We start from the raw sequence: 10,378 nt of genomic DNA on the forward strand, positions 1-10,378 counted from the left end.
GTTTAGTGAGCTGAGAAAGAAACAAGCTAAGGGTGTTGCAAGTTAAAGAGTGGGAGGTAGATACACTTCAGATGCAAAGGTAAAGGACTTAAGATTAAATCAAGAATATATGGTTATTTCAAAGTCCAGATTCTCTGCACAGTTGAGGGTAAAGCAATAAATCTAAGCATGGCTAGGCTGGACAGCCTGTCACCTGGATTGTATCCAGGGAAGTTCCACATATGGCTGGACTCAATTTGTCCTACTAGAAATTAAGATTTCATTTTGAGTCACTGTTTTAGAAATTGAGCACATGGGTGGGTAGTGTTTCCTATTTTATCCTAGGGTTCGAAATGAAATGATCAGAAATGGAGAATTGTCACTCTCTGATCCCCATTTCTGTTTGGTTCCTGTCTGTGAAGCATGTCTACTAGCTTAAGAAAGCCCCCAAGGGTCCTTTCATCAACCCATGATAGGAGTCTGGTTAAATGTACCTCTGTGCTAAAGTATGAGGCAAAATGTCTCTTTACAAAATTATCTCCAATGGAAGGCGTATGCAGCATGAAAAATATTTCATTTCCATCAACTATTGCAGAAATAACCTTATGTCTGTTCTGAATTTAGCCTTTAAAAGGACTGAGAGAGCTTCTGTCTTGTTTTTTTTCATGTACCTGAGATATACCATTGCCCTGCTGCAGAGATAAAATGTAAAGTCCCTAAGAATTTAGGGATGTAATGGGGGACGACCGGCCTTGAAGGCAACAATCCACGAGACTGAAGCCATTTTGTGTCCTCCAAACCCATTGCCAGTTAAACAGTTTCCAGTGATTCCAGTCAACATGGAACAAAGGATTATTAATAGGAACCCTCCCCAATTCCTGACCCATAAAATCATGTGACTTATTATAAATGTTATTTGGAAGTAGAATAAATAATTGAAATACTTCTTAAATAGAACTAACCTCCTTTTTCATAAACACAATTATTTTAGATATTCAACTTTTTCAACAACTAGGTTATTCAGGTGAACTAAAATCCAGAGGTAGAAAATTAAATTTAGACAAAAACAGCTCCCGAGATGAGCAGAATTCAAGCCTCTGCTTCGAATGAGATGATGGCGATGAATTACGAGTACTTGGTTTTCAAAACTAAGGGCCATCACTGAGGAAATCAACCTGCAGAGTCAGTGTCCCCACTATGAAGTCCATCCCTAGTGTTTATAGATAGGCAATGTCCTCCTTCTCATGTAACTACATTCTTAATCATGTATCAAGCAGGGATTTGGAGCCAAGGAACTTTGTTTGCAACATCCTTGGTTTGTAAGTTATCGAATTCTTTATAAAAACAATTGTTTTGTTTGTATTAGTTCCCAATTATCAGGACTTGGGCAAGATGTGGGGCCGTCTGTATAAGTAAAGATCAGAAAACACTGTATCACTTTTGATACTATTGCCACTTCAATCAAAATTCCATCAGGAGTCATCTTAGTGATGCTAGAGGTAGGAATCTATAAATGTTTCACCTCTTGATTTGGCTTCCTGCTACTTTGCACCCATAGGGGCAATCAATGGAGACAGAGATGAACTCTTTGGCTGGTTCATGACTATGAAAACACCCAATGAGCAGATTGCTCTTTAATCTGGCAACAGTAATTTGTTCCGGCCATGGTTACATCGGGTTTCCACCTTCTTTCAGTCTCCAACATCCTTCTCAGAGACACCAGCACAAGCCAGAAGTAACTTTTATTTCTCTCATCCTTTCTCTCTCATCTCAGGGTTTTCTTCATGTGCTACTAGTCCTTTAGCTCTCATTTAAACAATTCTCTATATCACTTTTTTTTTTCTGTTAAATCAACTAGTGTGCTTTCTGTTCCCCAGATTGTACTGTTACACAAAGTTCCACTGTGTCTCCTTCCTACCAGTCTAACTGTAGAAGCATGTACGACTTTTGGACAATCAAGAATATGTGCAATCAAGAATATCCTCTTTCTTTCTCTCCCATCTTCCAGCTAAATTATACAAAGCTGCTATTGAAGCCATGAATGAATATTATATAACCATAGCATGATAGGGGCCTGGTCTCAGACCCCTTTTCTAAAGCATAACCCCAAACCTCACTGTTGCTGGCTGTTTGATTCTGGTAAGCAAACACACACATGCTAATTTTTAAAAGTTTATAGCTATTGAGATTTTATACTTTTTATATCAGCAGCCAGCATGGCTTATCCTTATTAATACATAAATATAAAATTATTCTTAGATAATACATAAATATTAAATAATATTAATTAATTATTAGTAAAACAATTAATATTATTTATAAATACTAAGTATTATGGTTATATAAATATGAATAACATTGGTTAATTATATTTATATATAAATATTAATAAATAAGTTGATGCCAAAACTATAGTGTCATTGCAGATTTTTTTTTCCAATATGCAGCATTGGCCCAGCGATTAAGTAGAAGATGACAACCCAAGCCAAGTCACTCCTGATCTACGTCATTCAAATGCAAACTATTTGCTAAACTTAAAATACTTGATAAATCTCTTGCCTACAGTAATTTGGAAGACAAATTAGATGGTTACAGAACTGGGAAAAGAGGTTGAAAGAGATTTATTTTACCATATATTGGTGGACACTGGATCTGTTTGACAACATGTGAGAAACAAAGGACAGTTTAGAACTAGACATAGAAGAATAAAGGGAGAAGAGATATTTAAGTCTTGCAGGATTGAAAAAAAAATGACAGCTTCTAGGCCTTAAGCAACGAGAAATGGATTTTAAGTACTGTTTTGTTGAGATTTCTTATTTCTTATTTTGATAGAGTGATCGGTTTTAGAAGGGGCCCTAGTCAGGGCTCCCCTCTTCACGATGGCTACTATTAAGTCCCACTGTGTACAAGAGACAGGGAGCAAGAAAATAAAGACTATCCAAGTACTGTTTCAATAAGAATTGTAGGTGTGATTACTCATGCATTAAAATGATTAGAAGTAAATAATTCAGAAACCTAATGAGGTTTTGAGGAAATTAAGTTGTCAAAGAACATTAGCCTCTTTTAAACTTTCTGTTATTATTTTTAGCAAGTCTTATAATAGAATCTTAGTAGAAAGTGAGCTACAGAAAGTGTGTTGGTCCCAAAGAGGACACACACCTCAATAGCAATCTCCGTAATGCCTAGGAAATCAATGGAAAAGAGTCCCTTGGAACATTGTTCCTTTCACCCAACAGATTGCAGCTTCGCTTCTTAAGAGATATCTTAGATGTCACTGCATTCAAGCAGATGCTGTTGATTCAGTGTGCCCTAATATACCAGATTCAGAGGGTCAGTGTTCTAGGGGTGCAGATCAACAATCACCAGTGATTCTGATACACAGTCAAGTGTGAGAATCACTGCTATACACTAAAGATGCTATCCAACATGTCGTTCAATCAATACACTTTATCTTCAATGCCAATACTTCTTCCCATTTTTAAATTCATTTTAATTCTTTATAAATGACAGTAGAATGCACTTTGATACATCATATAAAATAGAGCATAATTTCTCATTCTTCTGGCTATCTGTGATGTAGAATCCCACTTGTCTTATAGTTACATATGTATGTAGGCTAATAATGTCTGATTCATTCTACTATCCTTCCCTCTCCCATACCACCTCCCCTCCCTTCACTCCTCCCTACCTAATATAAAGTAACTCTATTCTCCCCTAGCCTCCCTGCTCATTGTGAATTAGTATCTGCATATCAGAGAAAACATTTGCCCTTTTTTTTGGGGGGGGGATTGGTTTATTTCACTTAGCATGATATTCTCCAGCTCCAACCATTTGCCTGGGAATACTATAATTTCATTTTTCTTTAAATCTGAATAATATTCCATTGTTTACGCACGCACACACCACATTTTTTTTTATCCATTCATCTGTTGAAGGGCACTTAGATTGGTTCCATAAAAGCCATTATGAATTGTGCTGCTGCTATAAACATTGATGTGGTCACATCACTGTAATATGTAAAAATTTCTTCTCTTATTAAAGCTTTGGAGTAAACAAGAGCCATGATGGCCTGAAGAAAATCTGGAATATCTTCCGAAATGTTACATTCATTTTGTTTATATTTTAAAATTACATACAATTTTATCTTTGGCTTTTTATGATTACTAGCATGATTTTTAAGTGGACACACACCACTAATCAAAATCCAAGAGAATCTTGACACCAAAGTGGAGAGCACAGGGCCTACGCCACCAGTCAACAATCTATGCCCAGACACTGCTCCAGGCACTGATGATGCAGAGGTAGACAAAAGGCATCCATCCTCTGGAGACTTGGAGCACACAGTCAAAGGGGAGGAGAAGCAGCTGACAATAAACAAGTATACAAATAAATAATGAGATAATTTCAGAAAGCCATTCATGCTGTGAACAAAATTAAGCAGATGAGATGATTGAAAGGGACTGTCAGGAAGCAGCACCCTTGGGTTAGGTACAGGAAAGGTCTTTCTGGAGAAATAGTATTGATCTGAGACCTGAATGATGTAAAAGAACAAGTTCTTAGAAGAAAGGACCCTAACTTGTGCAAACCTGTGTGGTTGGAGCAAAGTAAGTGATGCAGAGAGATGAGGCCCAGGCTAAATATTTGCAAGACATCTGATCAATGATAAACTGTGTTCTTTCATTTCTACAGTGTCTCATAGAAGGAAGTGGTATTGATTAAAGGTTGCTTACTATTCTTCTGTGTGCTAATGATTTATGTTTGTTGCTGTGCAAGCATAAATGATTTTTACATTAATGCTGAGAAAATTAAGAACTTATGATTAAAATGGAAAAAAGAACAAGATTTATATCCCCTTTAGATGCAAGGTAGAAATATTAATCCTCAGTCTCTTCCGCCTGTATCGGGGTACTGAAGGTAAACCAGATCTTAAAATCCCTCAGACCTGGTGACATGAGCAAGTATAAAACACAACAAAATCAAAGGCAATGATTAGCCATGACAAGCAATAGTGAGGGCTGATGACTTGAATATGAGCAAGAAATAAGTTTTATGAATATATACCAATTTACTTCTTCATTTTTATTGTAGGACTGTTGGTTGTAGGTAGCTAGTGAGGGAGAGGGGGAAAATGTTGAAAAGAGGAAGAGGTGTCAATGTAAAATTGAAAATTCCAATTAAGAATCAACAATTTGGGTGCTGCCTTTGGCAGCACATACTAAACTTGGAAACAGAGATTAGCATGGTCCCTGTGCAACAGTGACACACAATCTATAAAGTTTCCTGATTTTTTTAAAATGGGAAAAGGACTCAAGTAGATTTTTCTCCCAAGGTAGTAAACAAAGACCTTGAAAGCACATGAAAAGATGCTCAGTATCCCTGGTCCTTATGGAAATACAAATCAAAACCACCGCGAGAGATCATTGCATAACGATTAGGCTAGTCATCAAAAACAAATGAATCAACAAGAGAGCCCAGAAAATAACAAATATTGGTGAAGATGCTGAGAGCAAGCAACACTTGGGCTATATCAGTGAGAATAAGAAATGGTGTGGCTCTTATGCAAACCAGCATGGTGTTTCCTAATAAAAATAAATAGTTTCTGACTCAGCAATTCCATCTCTGGGAATGTATCTAAAAGAACTGAAAGAAGGGTTTTTGAAGAGATATGTGCACACCCATGTTCATAAGCATCACTCTCAAAATAGCAAAAAAGTAGAAGTATTTTGTCACAGATGAATGAATGAAGAAAGTATGGAATACGCAAAAGTAAGGACGTTTTAACACATGTTCCAACATGGATGGACTTTGAGGATATTAGGCAAAGTGAAACAGCCTAGATAAATGCTTGTAGAAGTCAAGTTATATGAAGTATTTTGAATCGTCAAGTCTACAGACACAGAAAGCAGAATGATAGTTTCCAGGACTTGGGAAGGACGAGAGAGTGGGAAATTGTTCATTAAGGATAGAGTTTCAGTTTCCAAAGATGATAAACTTCTGGACATCAGTGGTGAAATACTATGAATATACTTAACACTACTGAACCATACACTTATAAACTGTAATTTTATGTTATGCAATTTGTTTATTTATGTTTACTAGTGATTGAACCCAGGACCTCACACATGCCAGGCGGGTGCTCTGCCCCTAAGCTACATCCCAGCCCTGTTATGCCATTTTAGCACACTAAAAAGTAAAAGGATAAAAATCCTGTAGAGAGGAGAGAGAAATGGTTTCAACAAATCAGAGCAGAAGCTTGGAAATTGCAGAGCTGGTAGGAAAACTAGGTATATTTAACTTGTTAAGACCATATAAAAATGTCATGCAGATTAAAAGGATTTATTGCTCCTCAGGTGGGGCGAAAAGATGAGGAAGATAGAATGAGAATCTTGCCCTCCGCAACTAGTTGGATTGAAAGACTAATTAAAAAGTGCATTCCCTGACTTTTAAAAAAGGGCAAATGCTAAATACTCTTACACAGATTTTTATCTTTCCATTTTCCATTTCATTGAGAGATGGCAAGCATGAAATAGTCAAAAGTTAACAACACAGCGAGGCATGATTTGACTTTGTTTTAAGGTTTCCAGGCAAGGTCACTTTTGCTCTTACTTGATGGAGCTTTATCAGTCCCACTTTAAAGATAAGTAAATGGAGGGTCAAAAGATTGAAGGAATGTAAGTCATCAGAATTACAAGTGGAGGAATTGGATCATTGCCTACTCCTGTCAACTGAGTACTTGATCATACCACATTATGTTTCTTTTTTACTACTTCTATTAGAACCCATCGTTTCTATACATCTATATATTCTTTGGAAGTACAGATAATAAAAGATGCCAAGATACAGGAAACAGCTTTCAACTAACTTAATCCATCTCCTTTCCTCGTGGCCCACCTAGAGATTTCATTATTTACTGCTTTCTTCAACATGGTCTACAGTCAAAGAAGACTTCATAAATGGCTGTGCCGCAGCATACGAAGGCCAGCCGTGGATTTAGGAGAATTCCTGGATTCATTACCCCGACCTGCCACTTGACAAGAACATTAGCATGGACCTGATGCTATCCCTGCAATTGAGTTTCCTCATCTGTAAAATGACTCCATGTACCTCATAAAGTTTTAACAACAGTTAAATGAAGTAACATATGTGCAAGCACTCTAAACAGTAAAACACCATGCAAATGTAGGCCGTAATTGTCATCCCAGGTCCCCACAAATCTGGCAGTGAGGACATTAGCCAAGAGTTAGGAAACACAAAGAATACTGTTTTTAAGATTCCTTAAAAATAGCATCTTTCAGGCATCATCTCTTGATGTAAAATATATAAGGGCTAAAATCTGAGGATGTTCCTTCAGTAAATTTATTTTGATAATAAGAGAGAAATGAGAGAGATTCATTGCCTCACAAAATTCAATGTGTTAATTTTAGGTGTTAAACTCTAGGTATTAAATTCTTACAGAGGAAATATTTATTTCCTGCCTTTGTATATAAAAAAATTGTAAATTAGAATCACAAGACATTTTATGGTCAGGTCTACATGTATATTATTTATCTATGTCAATTATATGATGAAAACTTTGACGTCAAGAGGTTTAGTGTAGGCTTAATTCAGGAGTCTGAGAGGCCAATATGGATTGTAATCATTTCTGAGGATGATTTGAAGGTCTTAAATGTTTGTAAGCTCAGTTTTTAATCTGTAAAAGTCGGGAACAACTTGTTCCTATCTTGGATGTTTGGGTCCTCCAAAAGGATTGCCTGTGGTGTGGATTTGGGTACAGTTAGTTGATGGAGGCATAATCCCCCCCAAATTATCTTTCCTGAGAAAGGAAAGCTGAGGTAGTTACCTGCCTCCTACACCTATTGGTTGAGAATTGCTCCCGTGTGCAGGCTAAGTGGCTTTCCAAGCCTTCAAGGATAGTCTGGAGAATAAGAGAGCAAGGAGACAGCATAGCATGCTTTGTCAAGAGGGGCGGGCAGCATGCATTGGAAAGAGATCTTGAGATTGCAGAGGCATAGAAAATAATGCCTTATACTTTATTGATTAGCAGGATGACTAAGTAAATTAGTATAAGGATATTATGTCAATGTACATATCCAATCCTGTGTGACATTTTATAAATGGCAACTGGGTCTTTTACTGGGCTAAGAGATTTGAAAATCACTAGCTGGTAGGAATTTACTCTGTCTCCTAGATACTCTTTCCTTTTTTACGACTTCTCTTCTGAATTCTGTTGCTAAATATACCTTTCCATATTTTGCAAATATACTTGCATATGTGTCAATATGCTCAGTCTTCCCATTAGCATTTTATAAAAATTTATGTTCTTTGTTTTCTTATTTAAATGGCAACCTGTTCGGAAAAGAAGGTTAAGTGCTTCTTTCAATTTTGTGTAATTGTGTGGACTTACAAGGATTTTATATATAGGAAGGAAGGTAATGGATGCTATGCTGTTTAACATGGTTTTAAAGTAAATGTCTTTCAATCGCCCTCACCACCAAGCTTCACCAGTGTTTAAAACACATGGCCTTATTACTTCAATGAAAATTCAAATTCATAGCTCCCATTAGCATTGCAGAGGATTTCTGGCCTAGTTTCCCTGGATATTAATGGAAGTTCAGATCTTTTAATGAGCTTAATATAGGAAGAATTTTGGTATTCAAATAAACCACTGCCCCTCTCTTAGCCTAAAGCCAGAGAGAAAGGGAGCACTGTTACAAACTGGTCATGGAACTTCAAAGATGTGTAACTGTCAGAAAAGCCATGAACTATTACACACACAACAGATACTCGATCATATTGGGTGCATTTTTTCCACATGAAATTCTACTTATTGGATACAACTCTCTCTTGATCTCCTCCTACCTTATGGGTGGATCCATCTAATTTCCTTTTCTATTTCTCCTTTATCTCATTGTTTTAAAAATTTTGGAAACCATCTGGGCTCAGTCTTACTTCTCCTTCAATTCTACAGAGTCTCAGCCCCAGTCTTCTATCTTGAACTTGATGCACATGTATCCAGGTAACTTCTCCGTATGTCTGCTTTGATGGTATAGCAGACTAAACATACAAAAAAGTAAAGATACAAAGAATATGAAGCTGACAAATCCTGCTGCCTTTACACTCTCTTTGCAATGTGATATTCACATGATGATGCCATCAAGGATGGATCTTCTTTACCCCCTTGAATCTAAACTAAATATTCGACTTGATTACACCAATTAAATGCAGTGGAAGGTACATGGTGGGAGTTGTAAACCGAAAATTCAAAACCTGCAGCTCCTGTGTTCTCTCATGCCCCTCTGAGATCTCCATGAAAAAAACAAAAGAAAGAAAGAAAGAAGAAAGAAAGAAAGAAAGAAAGAAAGAAAGAAAGAAAGAAAGAAAGAAAGAAAGAAAGAAAGAAAGAGAGAAAGAAAGAAAATCAATCTCCATTAGCCTGTTGGAAGGCAAGACCACATAGAGGGGGGATAATTCACCCCACCTGAGTTCCCCTGAATTAACCCACTCCCAATTAAGCCACCCACCTATTACAACAGCATGAGGCCCAGAGGAGGCCAGTAGAACCAACAGCTGAGTTCAACTAGAAATGCTGACACAGCGATTTCCAACCAGCTCAGCTGGTAAATGTTTACTGGTTTGTTATACAGGAGTAGATGACTGATACAGGTGTTGGATACATATCAGTAATTTAACCAATACAATTTATTTTATTCCCTAAACCTACTACTTCATGGTTCTCCTTTTACCTTTTACTAATTATAATTTCAATATTTTAATTTCTCAAACTAGAAACCCCACAGTCATTATTTTTTTCTCATACTTCCATCACCAGTGAATCTTGTCAGTGCAAGGTTATGTCAAAAGTGGAACCACTTTCAACTGTTCTCCTTTGCTTATATCCTGGTTCATGATAACATCATCATCTTTCACCTGGATTATTGCAATTAATTCCTAAATTGTTTCTTTATTTCTGCCTTGATCCTCTGCAATCTAGTCTTCTTTACTTCTGCCTTGATCCTCTGCAATCTAGTCTTCTCATAACAATAAGAACAATTTTAGTTGTAGATGGACATAATAACTTTATTTTATTTATTTACGTGGTGCTGAGGATTGAACCCAGTGCCCCATGTATGCGAGGCTAGTTCTCTACTACTGAGCCACAACCCCAGCCCAACAATTTTTAAATCATGAATTATGCTATGTCTTTTCTAGGATGAAAAGTCATTCCATGAAATTGTTTTGTGGTTCATGTAAAAATTAAACACAATTTTCATATGACTCGGCAATTCTATTCCTAGATCTATATCCAAAATATTTGAAAATAGGCGTTCAAACAAAAATTGCACATGAATGTTCATGGCAGCAACATTCACAGTATCCAAATGGTGGAAATAACCCAAAT

General features: G+C 36.8%; 1 pseudogene; it reads left to right on the forward strand.

The window, feature by feature from the left end:
* Nucleotides 1–5,174: 5,174 nt before the first annotated feature.
* Nucleotides 5,175–5,270, forward strand: LOC120892077 (U6 spliceosomal RNA; annotated as a pseudogene).
* The last annotated feature ends 5,108 nt before the right edge of the window (nucleotides 5,271–10,378 follow it).

The sequence above is a fragment of the Ictidomys tridecemlineatus genome, chromosome 2 (genome assembly GCF_052094955.1).
Source record: "Ictidomys tridecemlineatus isolate mIctTri1 chromosome 2, mIctTri1.hap1, whole genome shotgun sequence".
NCBI classification, from domain to species: Eukaryota; Metazoa; Chordata; class Mammalia; order Rodentia; family Sciuridae; genus Ictidomys; species Ictidomys tridecemlineatus.